Below are 14,288 nucleotides of genomic sequence, written 5' to 3'. Positions count from 1 at the left end.
TCAAGATATTGCCTCATATCGGCAATGTACCAACCGAAAAGCACTTCATGCTGTTTATCATCTTATACGTAAATTGATGTAAATGTTTTAAGTTTTTCTAATTGACGTGAAACTCTTAAATAGAAATTGCAGCATGAATTTTAGTTAATGTGCTTTGTATTAATAATAGCGATTTTAATGGTTCCATTAAAACCATTTATTGCGCGAGCATCGAGACACTTTTGAGTTATTGATGTTAGCACAATGCAAGGTGACACAATAGTATCAGTTTTAAATTATGTGTAATTTCATTCGCACCTCTCGCTTAACTCAACGTTCAAAGGCACGCGCACTTTCACACTTTATTAGCGCCGTCTTTAATCTGTTCTATCTCTTTTTACAGAACAGATTGATGTGAACTTAATGAACACAATTATTTTAACTAATGCAAGTTTAGCTAGAATTAATATATGACTTCTTGCTATACAATCATTATCATTCGAAAATGGATCATATTTAATTGTGGTTCCTTCTTTGAACTTATGCTGTCCGCCGACATATAGAATAGGTAGTGTCAGTAATAAATGTATTGCTTTAGATTCACATGTTTGTTTTTTTTTTCAGATATGTAAGATGCAAATGTGTCTAACTTATATTGTTTTCTGGTCTTTAAGCTATCTTATATATGTGACTACGTGCTATTTTGTTGGAGAAATGAAAGATTCAAATGTGTCTTATTTATATTTTATCCATGTATCGTGTGTATTCAGTGTCATGCGAAAATATATCTTATTTCTTAATTTCCACCTTCACACTTTATTAGCGCCGCCTTTAATTAGTTCATTAAATTAATTAATTTAATATAATGTGCAACGGTGAGGTGGATCAATGCTCGTTGTTAATTTAAATACACACCACTTCAGCAATAAATGAAATCAGTTATTTTGGCTGTAAATCCATTTTTTTTCCGTACAGTAGCAATGTTCCTGTCTATTGAGCTGATAAGATCACCACAGCAAGTTGCTAATACACAGTGTAGACTTAAAAAAAATTGGTTATTTTGACTGTAAATCCAATTTTTCCAGTACAGTAGCCATTATGACCATGTTCCTGTGTATTGAGCTGATACGATAACCACAGCAGGTTGCTTATACACAGTGTAGACTTCCCCTGTTTTATTATAGTATTTGTTATTTACCTGCTTGGAATAAATGACGTGTATTCATTCGGGTCTGATGGCGTTTTGTTAAAGGTCATTTAATGCAGAAAAGCTGGTCTTCTGACTTAATTTTTTAATCATTTCAATTTAAAAAAGAAATAATGAAACAATGAATGTGTAATTTAATTCTCAACTCTCGCTTAACTCAACGTTCAATGGGACGCGCATAGTTCTTTTTATAAATTATGTACAAATATAATATGCTGTACATTGTTGTTTATTTACTCAAGAAGTACCAGAAAGAAGCATTGTTATGTATAAAGCGCTTTACTTTTTCAAAATTCTACATTAAATAAAGAAATATCGTATTTTTTGGTTAAGTGTACGTGCTTGATATATATTCATAAAATAGCAGTTTTTTTTTAAACATTCGGTCTTTAACCTTTAATTTGATGCAAATGAAAAGAAGAACTGCCTTTTTTATTTTTATACTTAAATCAACATTTAACGAAGTCATTATTGACTAAATAAATATGTACATTTTTTCACTCCATTAAAATCGGCCCTTATAGTTTACTTTCATGTATATATAGAATAATTGAGTGCTTTTCGGTGATTCTATGCTGGCGCGATAGTGCTTTTCGGTTGCAAATAAAAATACTATTGTGCGTGATCTTTACACTTAAATCAATATTTAACGAAGTGATTAATGACTTAATTAATACATACATGTTTTCAATCCATTATAAACGGCACTTATGGCTTACTTTCATGTAAATATGAAGAAATTGAGTGCTTTTCGGTGATTCTGTGCTGTCGCGGGAGTGCTTTTCGGTCTTCACATGAAGTGCTTTTCGGTCGGTATATTGCCGATATTTATCCAATTTGGGGCATTAATACATCATAATAAACACAAGGTAGTATAAATATGCATGAAATATAACCATTTTTATCTAATTTAGTCCATTTACACACAATAGAAACGCATTTTTGCATATATATTGCGAGAAATCTAGTGCTTTTCGGTCTTCACATGAAGTGCTTTCCGGTCGGTATATTGCCGACATTTATCCAATTTTGGGCATTAATACATCATAAAAAACACAAGGTAGTATAAATATGCATGAAATATAACCATTTATAACTAATTTAGTCCGTTTACACACAATAGAAACGCAAGTTTTCATATATATAGCGAGAAATTGAGTGCTTTTCGGTCGTCACATGAAGTGCTTTTCGGGCGGTATATTGCCGATATTTATCCAATTTTGGGCATAAATACATCATAATAAACAAAAGGTAGTATAAGTATGCATAAAATATAACCATTTATAACTCATTTAATCCGTTACACACAATAGAAACGCAATTTTTCATTTATATACAAGAAATTGATTGCTTTTCGGTCTTCACATGAATTGCTATTCGGTCGGTATATTGCCGATATTAATCCAATTTTGGGCAAAATGTAGTATAGACATACATTCATATAACCATTAATAACTAATTAAACCCGTTAACACACGCTAGAAACGATATATTGCATATATAGATAGAGAAATTGAGTGCCTTTCGGTGCTTTTCGATGATTGTATGGACCGACTTAAATACCAATAGAGCGTGACACAAACACAGCACAATTGTTTATTTCGGCAAACATTTTGATATTATTTGCTTTTAAACATAGCTTTTAATGACCATTGATAGATGAATAATGTTATACTATTATTTGTAATTTCAAAACATGTTACTTGGTGATTTTATTCACGTTCTATAAATACATCAGTTATTCTTATTAACCTGATGCCTGTTGTCTGCTACTGTTACAATACGACGCTTAAAAATGTGGATTGCATAAAGTTAAAGGTCAAATTCCGTGTGCACTATATTACTTGTAATAATGCATGATAAATATGTCAAGCATGTTCACTTTAACAAATACGATACTTCTTTATGTAATGTAGAATTTTGCAAAGGTAAAGCGTTATATATATGACAATGTTTTATTTTTTCTTGTTGATTAAAAACAAAAACAAAATATAACAATACATATCATATGTGTACATACTTTTTTAAACCAATATAATGAATCACGTGATGTTTTTATAATTTTGTTAAGCGTGCGTGATATTGAACGTTGATTTAAGCGAGTTATGCGATTTAAAAACTGATACCACTCAGCTTGATTTATAATTCATGTTCCAACGCGCCAATGTATTTAATTAAATGGTTTCATGAAATTGTGTTTAAAAGCATAACGATTGAAAGTATGTAAGAAACACAGTTTTGCACATAAAATGATCGCCAACAGACCCGAATTAATACACTTCATAAATGCCAATCAGATAAAAAAACAATTCCAATAATAAAACAGGGGAAGTCTACACTGTGTATTAGCCACCCGCTGTGGTTATCCCTATTTATCAGCTCTATCTCAGGCACCTGGCTACTGTTATGAACAAATTGGATTTACTGAAAATAACTGATGTCATTTATTGCCAAATTGTTATGTACATTTAAAATAAACAACGAGAGTGGACCCACATCATTGTTGCACATTAGTATAAACTTCACTGTAATCTAGGCGCCCCGTAATCTGTTCTTAAAATAGACATAGCCTTAATAAAGACGGCGCTAATTAAGTTGGATATTAAAGAAGCTTCATTAAGCGCACTGAAAAAGATGAATTGGACACATTTGCATCTTTCATTTATTACAAAGCATGTGAATATGTACAATACTTTTATTACTGACACATTATTCTTAAAGTCGACGGACAACATAAGAGGGAACCACAATTAAATAAGATCCATTTTCGCAGGATAGTGTTTTTTTTAGAAAATATTCACATATTATTTTTAGCTTGCATTAGTTACAATAATAAGTTCGCGTGCCATTGAACGTTGAGTTAAGCGAACGGTGCGAATTAAAATCTGAAACTATTATGTCATCTGTACTAACAGCATTAACTCAATGGTGTCAAATCCTCTATAGTCAATTAAAGGGGCATTTTCATTTTTTGAAGTAGTTAAAAACCAACTTGTAGTGAGTGATATTTTGATGCAACCAATTGAAACTTTTGACTTTAAATGACGAAAAATCGGATATGGGTGCATTGTGTGTGCTATGTATAAAACATGACAGTCACTACAAAATCGTATATATAATATACTCTGTAAGAGACGTTACATATTATGACATTTCAAATTTAAACCACAAAATTGACAACTATCCAAAGATATATCATTCATTTTAGTGAAGGAATGATATATTATAATAACCATGAAAAGTTTTTCCGTTTGACTATGCCTTTAACGAAATAATTTTTCATAATAATATGTATAAAATAAACGAGATTAATGATACCTTCCTTTCATGTATAGTGTACATGTAAGACAAACAGATTCTTTAAATTCATCGCTGTCATTACATCAGTCTATTAGCATCTCATTCGCAATGAAATAATTTGCATTTCACGTGTGCAGAAAATGATTCATATTTTGGTAAAAGGAATTGTACTTCTTTTTAGCGTATCTTACAAAAGTATAAGCACGCATTGCAGAAAGCACTTTTTAGAACAAAAAAATCAACGAAAGACTGACTTGCCTTTCGCTAGTAGTAAAATCGTTTTAAACGTCTACTGTAAACAAAACCACAAGCTGAAATAACTGCACAAAAATATGAGATTGTAAACGTATATTGCATTTAACACCAGAGAGAGAGAGAGAGAGAGACTTGAACGCTCCAAGGCTGCGGGTAAAAACTTGTACGAATTGGTCCAAAATCAACGAATTAGTATGCATTCATAGTGCAATGTTCTCGTTTAAAGTAAAATTCACTAAAAAACTCAAATTCGTATATTCGAGCTCTCATCATGATTTTGATTTCAGTCTTCATGAAACGAGTCTTAATTTATACAGATTTTTTGTTATTGTACGAATGAGTAAGTGCTAATTATTAGATCTAGTTGATTAAGTGCACACTGATTTTGAAACATGAAATAATAATGTAAATAGCATTCATTTCTGTGAACTCAGGTTTATTCGCGAATATTAGTATGTTCAGTAGTCAGGCTAGAGACCGGCCGGAATGAAAATAATGAGCTATGTAACAGAACTTGTTTTCATTGTACAGATAAGATCGAGGATGAAATACATGTACTCGTTCACTGTCCGTTGTATGTTGATGTTCAGGAGGGTTGACATAATTTATAACTGATATAGTCTTTAATTGTAAGCTATGTAAATATTGTCGTTGTTTTTAGGGTCTGTTAGTTATAAATCAAGCGTGGGTAACCATTGCTAATGAGTTAATTTCCGACCTGGTCATAATATACTTGATTTCTTAAACCATTTTATATTATGCGCGTTAGTGCATCTTATCGCAGTGTCATTGTTTTACGTAAATATATTTATATATCTATAAACGGTTACTAGATTTACCGAAAGCGCGGGTACAAATTAATGCTCGTGTAAACACGTTCATAAAAATATAAATTGCATCAAGATTATGACTTTAGTACGGGTGGTGGTGGGGTGGTGGTAGAAGGGTGGTGGTAGTGGGTGGTGTGGTAGGGTGGTGGTGGTGGTGGTGGGGTGGGGTGGGTGGTAGTGTTGGTGGTGGTAGTAGGGTGGTGGTGGTGGTGGTGGTGGGGGTGTGGTGGGTGGTGGTGGTGGTGGTGGTGGGGTGGTGGTGGTGGTGGCGGTGATGGTGGTGGTAGGGGGTGGTGGTGGTGGTAGGTGGTGGTGGTGGTGGTGGTGGTGGTGGTGGTGGTGTGGTGGCGTGGTGGTGGTAGGTGGTGGTGGTGGTAGGGGTGGTGGTGGTGGTGGTGGTGTGTGGTGGTAGGTGGTGGGGGTGGTGGTAGGGGTGTGGTGGTGGTGGTGGTGGTGGTGGTGGTGGTGGTGGTGGTGGTGGTGGTGGTGGTGGTGGTGGTAGGGGGTGGGGTGGTGGTGGGTGGTGGTGGTGGTGGTGGTGGTGGTGGTGGTATGGTGGTGGTGGTGGGGTGATGGTGTGGGTGGTGGTGGTGGGTGGTGGTGGTGGTGGGTGGTGGTGGTGGTGGTGGTGGTGGTGGGTGGTGGTGGTGGTGGGTGGTGGTGGTGGTGGGGTGGTGGTGGTGGTGGTGGTGGTGGTGGGGTGGTGGTGGTGGTGGTAGGGGTGGTGGTGGTGGTGGTGGCGGTGGTGGTGGTGGTGGTGGTGGTGGTGGTGGTGGGTGGTGGTGGTGGTGGTGGTAGGGGGGGGTGGTGGTAGAAGGGGTGGTGGTGGTGGTGGTGGTGGTGGTTGTAGTAGGGGTGGTGGTGGTAGGGGTGGTGATGGTGGTGGCGGTGGTGGTGGTGGTGGTGGCGGTAGTGTGCGGTGGTGTTGATGGTGGTGGTGGTGGTAGTACGGGTGGTAGTAGATGGGGTGGTGGTAGAAGGGGTGGTGGTGGTGGTGGTGGTGATGGTGGTGGTGAGACGCGACACGAGCAGCACGCTTCTCCATATACTCATCTCGAACTTGATGAGATAGTCCGATGGATTGAAGATGCTACAAAAGTTCCGCACGGTAGAAAAAGACAGTCCGGTGGGGGGCGGGTACTGCAGTAGTACATTCAAACCAGAAGGAACCATTGTCTGCACAGAGTGTTGACGACATAATGGGTGCTTGTGAGGCTGGGCAAGGTAAGGTATCAACTGACATGCCTTTCAACATAAGTGGTGGGGATATATATGTGGTAGCTTTAGACTCATTAGCAATGAAAAAAGACGTTCGCGTGGACAAATATATGTGGGTAAATGACGGTCGCAAACGCTTTCCAAAGAAAAAACCAACGATGTTTAAGTCATTTTTCAAAATTAAATTAGTCGAAAACCAACATTCAAAATCTTTTCAAAAGCATATATACGAACGCTTAGAAAATGGAAAATTTGCAATTATACATTACCTTGGAGACCCCACCATATATACACCACTAGCACATGGGAATTCTAAGAGTAAGGAAACGGTGTTTATAAGCACAAATCCTTCTGTTATTGAACATATCAAGTCACGTGCTGATGATGAAACCGTTAGTGCTAATTTTATAGACAAAGAATTGAAATGCAAAGCTGAGAAAGGTACAGATTTTGGTGTAAAAACAGCAAGAAACGTTCGCCAGGTAAAAAATCATTTATACAAAAGTAGAAGTGAAAAACGTTATAGCAACGACGAAATATATAATCTCTGTGAAATTTCAATAGAATTAGAAAATTTTAACAAACAAATTGACGTCTTTCCATCCCTGGTGTGCATATCGGGGTTGGAAGAAATACTGACAGAATTCAATGAATTACTAATGTTCGACTCCGATACACCCCTAAAAATGTTTTATGACACAACTTATAAAATGGGGCACTTGTTTGTTAGTGTTCTGTCATATCAACATATTTTGTTTGAAGGCAATAAAATAGTGCCCGTAGCATTCATGATGCACGAACGGCGAGACGCAAAATTCCATGAAAGGTTTTTCAGTGTTATAAAGGAACATATTCCAAATTTAAAAAGAACACATTTTCCGCTAATTTGTGATCGCGAGGCCGGAATAAAATTAGCAATTCAGAATTCGCTACCCAACATACAAATTATTCACTGCTGGAATCACATACGAACAGACGTAACTACTTGGCTTAAGAAAACTAATGCAAAAAGTGATGATTTCTCCGTGTACACTAAACATGTGCAAGACTTAATGAAATGTGCAACTGAAGACGATTACACTGACCATAAATCTAAAATAGAACAAGAGTGGAGCCAGGAATTTAAGAACTATTTTGACAGACATTTGCATCAAACCATTTTGAATAATTCTGGTCGTTGGGTGTTAGAAAAATTAGGCATATACAATCGAGCTAGTTAAAAATCCATCCGGGTGGCTGAACGACCCAATAATAAACAAATGTCAGCAAATGCTAAAAGAACAATTCGCGCTTGACAGTGGGATGCAGAACACACTTCTTGCTCCGTACTTTAATCATGATTTAGGTACCTGGGATATAAATAAACGTTTAACGAAACAAAATCCCCCGTCCGCCCAAATACATTACAACGCCAGTAATCACTGGATATTATCATACCAATCACAGAAAGATCGACATGTTATTGTGGTGGACAGTTTAAAATCTCCAAGAACTCTAAACAGTAGTATTTCAATTCAAATCGCTCAAATCTATGAAAATGGAGAGCGCAGTGTACAAGTACAAATACCCGACGTACAACGTCAACCTAATTACACAGATTGTGGTGTTTTTGCTATTGCCAATCTTACTGAGGTGTTACACAACAATTATGATGTAGATTTTTCAATTATCAGATATGATATACCAAGAATGAGAGCACATTTATTAGAATGTATTACTAAACAACATTTTACAACATTTCCAAAAATAGAAAAAATGCCAAAAATGCCGTGTAAAGTAGCAAAAAGTTGTTCTATTAAGATTTTTTGCGCTTGTAAGTTGCCTGATATAGTTGGCGATATGGTGGAATGTGACAATAAAAGATGCAAAATGAATAGATGGTTTCACAAAAGATGTGTTGGGTACACAATGACAAACCAAGATGAAAAATGGTTGTGTCCATACTGCACATGGTAATTTGAGATGAACAAGCACTGAGATAAAGGTATGTGATTATGGTACAACAATTATATCTTAATGTTTATAAATATGATATCTATTTAGATATAATGTAATGATATCCTCCAGTACAGTTACTTTTATGGTGTCATTTCCATTATAACAAATTAATCTATCTCGTCCAATAAAATGCAATTTATGCCTTCGACATCCAGCCCCGGAAAAAGGGGGGGGGGATAACTTCCTATATACGGGTATATAGGGATGTGCCGAAAATACGGGGTGAGTTTTTCGACTAAAATTACTGATATGGGTATGGTTTTGAGAATCTAAGTATAGATATGTGTATTGAAATCCGAACTTTGCTTGTATTTAAATGCATATATATTTGAAAGTATTTTAAGTATCAAAATGGGTTTGATAAATTTCATACTGGATTTACAAATAGACAGATAATTCAATAAGTATACTGGACAAATCGTCATTGATTGCATTGGACTCCGAATATACAATGAAAAAAAGTCTAAAGGTATATTTACAATGATATGCACAACCATTTTTGTACTGCCGTCACCTTTTCGAAATTTAATTTAAACCACACCATTATTGATAACGTTTGTTTCGAACGCTAACCATTCTGACCATTTTTTTTTTACAAACCCGCGATCACGTAGAAGCGAGTTATTTTATGCCTATGGAAGTTTTCTAGTATGCATGACAAACACAAGATCCAAAATGCGTTTTGGGCTCGTTCGAATTTTTAACAAATATTTTACTGTTAACTAAAATGCCACGTCCGACTTGTCATTAAAATCCAGAGAGTCAAACGAAATGCACATCCACATTATGCTCTCTTTCAATTTATCTTAATTTTTTTTAACCACATACACATGTATGCTCTTTTTTTAATCTTATCGAAGTTTACAATAATGCATGACAAACAAACAATCCTAAATACGTTTTGCATTTGATGATGCTTTGAATAAATAATTAACTGTTAAAAACAAACCACGTTCATATGTCGTCGCTAATTCTATCGAAAATGCGTTTAAACTATGTGTCGTATTCTGAGAAAACTGGGCATAATGCATGTGCGTACAGTGTCGTCCCAGATTAGCCTGTGCAGTTCGCACAGGCTTATGAGGGACGACACTTTCCGCCTTAATGGTATTTTTGCTAAGAAGAGACTTCATTTAAACGAAAAATGTCATAACAGCGAAGAGTGTCGACCCTGTTTAGCCTGTGTGGACTGTATGTTAAATATTTTGAGGTTAAACTAGTTTTTTTCGTCACTGAAATGACCACACACGATATACGTCACAAATCTCCTAATTTAAATGTAAAGCCACAAGGCAATGCAAAATTAATAAAACATTATCTTCTGAAAATGAATGAAGATGCTTCGATTAAAGATTTAGAAATTTACGGAAAAAGATTTTATGTTAGTCAATTGTGTTTTGCTATGAGCAGGGATGTGCGAATAACTGTAAACTTTTGCTGAGCAAGTCATTCATGCTATTATACAGAATTGCAGTTTACCTACATATTTTTCAAAAGGTCAGATAGCTTAATTGGTAGAGCAACCCAGGCCGGTATCATTAGATGGCTCATGGGTGGGTTCGGGTTCGAATCCCGATCTGAACTTCGTAGATAAACTTGTGGTTGCAAGGCTGGAAACGGATAGTGTGACAATTTGTTTTCGGCGGGGTTTTGGGCTAACCGTTCAGTTCATCAGTTCGTCTAGTCACATGAAACCGTTTAATATGGCCTGTTTGTTGTTTAATTGCTGATTAACATATTTGACACAAATCGTGCAGTCCCGCTTTAACTCCTTATTTATGTTGGCTATATTGCACTTTACCGGTACGCTGCCATCATGGATTCCGAAATTTGCGCAACTTAACACTAATTATAAGGGCTTGGGTTATAGTGCGTACCGGTAAAGTGCAATTGCCCCGGACTGTTTAGTTGCTCTTATCCGCAGTTGGTATTCGAACCATATATACTTCAGATGTGTGCCGACATAAGGTGATTTTATCTATTTTACAAACAGCAGCTTTTGTGCGATTTTAAAACAAAAAAGTTACTTAGTTACAAGGACTGTTATGTTGCTCTTATCTGCAGTTGGTTTTCGATCCATAAATGTTTCTTCCCGATTTGTGCAAAATAAGGGTTTATATGAACTACACGGTCGGCAAATTATCACCATTTTACAAACGAAAGCTTTTGTGGGCTTTTCAAACATTGCCTCGTGTGACCTTTTAAACTGCCAATATATCGTTCTAAATCATAAAACAATTTCAATGAAATGTACATGTAATTCTTTGGAAACGTTTTTCTAAGCAAGTTAATCATGCTATTCAACAGAATTGCAGTTTACCCATATATTTTTCAAAAGGTCAGAATAGCTTAATTGGTAGAGCAACCCAGGCCGGAATCATATCTTATTTAGATGGCTAATGGGTGGTTTCGGGTTCGAATCCCGATCTGACCTTCGTAGGTAAATTGTGGTTGCAAGGATGGCAACGAATAGTATGACAATCTGTTTTGGGCGGGGTTTTTGGGCTAACAGTTCAGTTCATTAGGTCACATGAAACCCTTTAATATGGCCCGTTTGTTGTTGAATTGCTGATTAAAGTAATAATTGAAAGTTCATTTCCTTACTTTTTAATAAAAGTCTTTACGAACTCCAGGTTCTTCTGCTAGAAGTGCCTTTAATGATTTAATTCAAATATTATCTGTATATAAGTTGTGAGTTAGTTTCTTCACGGTGCGTATATTGTATATTGTCATCTAGAGTCCGTGGTTTCTTCTATTACAGATTAATTGAGCTCGCTTTGATGCATCGCCTTATTTCATATTATGCTTTCTCACAATTTTTTTTACATATTTAGAAACAGTGGAAGAAAACCATAACAACGGTACCAAAAATGTATGGTCGGTTAGAAAAAGGATGCTTTTATAGCCCCTTTTAGCTTTTACGTGTTTTCCTCAAGACATTGTTTTGTGTACAAAAACAAAACGGTATTTTTCGGTCAATTTTGACCGCGATTTACAGGTTGGCACTGACCCTGCCATAAAATATTTTAACATGGTTAGAAACTGTGGAGGTTCTTCTTTGCAACGATACCATTATAATTAATATCGAATTAATAATAATGTTTTTATAATTCCCTTTTTCCTTTTCAGGGTTTTCTTTACGGCATTTGCGTGTGTAACAAACCCCCGTTAAAACAGGCCGACTTTGTCCGCGATTTACAGGCCGACTCTGACCCTGCCATAAACTATTTTATATATTATTAGAAACTGTAGAGGAACTTCTTTACAACGGTACCATTACAATTAATATTGGACGAATAATAATGCATTTATAACCATTTATATCGGTTCCTGGATTTCTTTACGGCATTTGCGTGTGTAAAAAAACCCCGTTAAAACAGGCCGACTTTGTCCGCGATTTACAGGCCGACTACGATCCTGCCATAAAATATTTTCATATGGTTAGAAAATGTAGAGGATCGTCTTTACAACGGTACCATTATAATTAATATCGGACGAATAATAATGCATTTATAACCATTTATATCGGTTCCGGGTTTTCTTTACGGCATTTGCGTGTGTAAAAAAACCCGTTAAAACAGGCCGACTTTGTCCGCGATTTACAGGCCGACTACGACCCTGCCATAAAATATTTTGATATGGTTAGAATCTGTAGAGGATCTTCTTTACAACGGTACCATTATAATTAATATCGGACGGATAATAATGAAGTTATAACCATTTATATCGGTTCCGGGTTTTCTTTACGGCATTTGCGTGTGTAAAAAAAACCGTTAAAACAGGCCAACTTTGTCCGCGATTTACAGGCCGACTACGACCCTGCCATAAAATATTATGATATGGTTAGAATCTGTAGAGGATCTTCTTTACAACGGTACCATTATAATTAATATCGGACGAATAATAATGAAGTTATAACCATTTATATCGGTTCCGGGTTTTCTTCTCGGCATTTGCGTGTGTAAAAAAAAACGTTAAAACAGGCCGACTTTGTCCGCGATTTACAGGCCGACTACGACTCTGCTGTAAAATATTTTGATATGGTTAGAATCTGTAGAGGATCTTCTTTACAACGGTACCATTATAATTAATATCGGACGAATAATAATGAAGTTATAACCATTTATATCGGTTCCGGGTTTTCTTCTCGGCATTTGCGTGTGTAAAAAAAAACGTTAAAACAGGCCGACTTTGTCCGCGATTTACAGGCCGACTACGACCCTGCCATAAAATATTTTGATATGGTTAGAATTTGTAGAGGATCTTCTTTACAACGGTACCATTATAATTAATATCGGACGAATAATAATGAAGTTATAACCATTTATATCGGTTCCGGGTTTTCTTTTCGGCATTTGCGTGTGTAAAAAAAAACGTTAAAACAGGCCGACTTTGTCCGCGATTTACAGGCCGACTACGACCCTGCCATAAAATATTTTGATATGGTTAGAATCTGTAGAGGATCTTCTTTACAACGGTACCATTATAATTAATATCGGACGAATAATAATGAAGTTATAACCATTTATATCGGTTCCGGGTTTTACCATAAAGATTTCCGGATATTTCCGGGTTTTATACCTGCCCCCAGAATTTCAAGATTTGCATACTATAAATAGCCTTTAAACTGACCTTGCAGGAAAGGTTAATTTCTTGTGAAAAAATGTCAACAGACGATGTAGCATGGTAAATACTTCTAAATAAACGATTTTGTGTTACTTTGAAACACTATATGAACAATGCATAAATGGGGAAATATTTCATACCGATCTATCAAGTTGTGATGAATTACACTATTTACTTGTTTTTGACGCATTTTTGATCGGAAAAAAATGGTGACCGTGTCAAAACATTTTTCCGTAACGAACTGCATCATGTGCGAACATTCTATCGCGAGATTTCAGGCGATTTCTTTACCCACGAATCAAACAGAACCCACGACTCAACCAGTAATAACCATACGCTTAAGTTTCTTTAGCTATGTTTACATGAACCTTAACAAAACATTGTCATTGACATCGAGCGCCTCTGGTTCAAACCTCAAACGAAATACAATGAAAACGATGCATTGCAACCCTTTTCAATTACATACAATAAAATCCAAACACAAGAACCAATACTGACCACTAGAGTGAACTTGGACTCGTTTTTTTTATAGAACAGGTAAATGGCTGCCAGCTTTTCCCTCCGATTTGATCATGTGACTACACTCACAAAAATATCATGTTAAAATAATAAGTACGGGTTATAAAACACTAAACAAATCGGGAGAAAGTCGACCCGGTCACAAATAATAATGGCATATGTATAATATATCAAACAAAGATTTCACTGTGGATTTATAAATAATAATGCCGACGTACCATATTGATATAAACTAGATTGTTTACTGGTAAAAAAGGAAGAAAAATTGATGATTTCACAACCAATCAATGATGTACACAAAAGATGTTTTCCATTGACAGTGAGGTATCAAAATTTTAGAACAGAATATATCAAAA

At 36.0% G+C, this 14,288-nt stretch overlaps 1 protein-coding gene across 49 annotated transcripts in view; it reads right to left on the bottom strand.

The window, feature by feature from the left end:
• LOC127875237 (uncharacterized) overlaps positions 1-14,001 on the bottom strand; it is a 58,896-nt gene extending 44,895 nt beyond the window's left edge. For all 49 annotated transcript variants that reach the window (XR_008047397.1, XR_008047400.1, XM_052420134.1 and 46 more), the window contains exon 1: positions 13,912-14,001. The gene's annotated coding sequence lies outside the window, so the exon portion shown is untranslated. The remainder of the gene's footprint in view (positions 1-13,911) is intronic.
• Positions 14,002-14,288: the final 287 nt, after the last annotated feature.

The sequence above is a fragment of the Dreissena polymorpha genome, chromosome 1 (genome assembly GCF_020536995.1).
Source record: "Dreissena polymorpha isolate Duluth1 chromosome 1, UMN_Dpol_1.0, whole genome shotgun sequence".
Lineage (NCBI taxonomy): Eukaryota > Metazoa > Mollusca > Bivalvia > Myida > Dreissenidae > Dreissena > Dreissena polymorpha.
The sequence above is the reverse complement of the archived record's forward strand: the minus strand, read 5'-3'. Positions and strand labels throughout refer to the sequence as shown.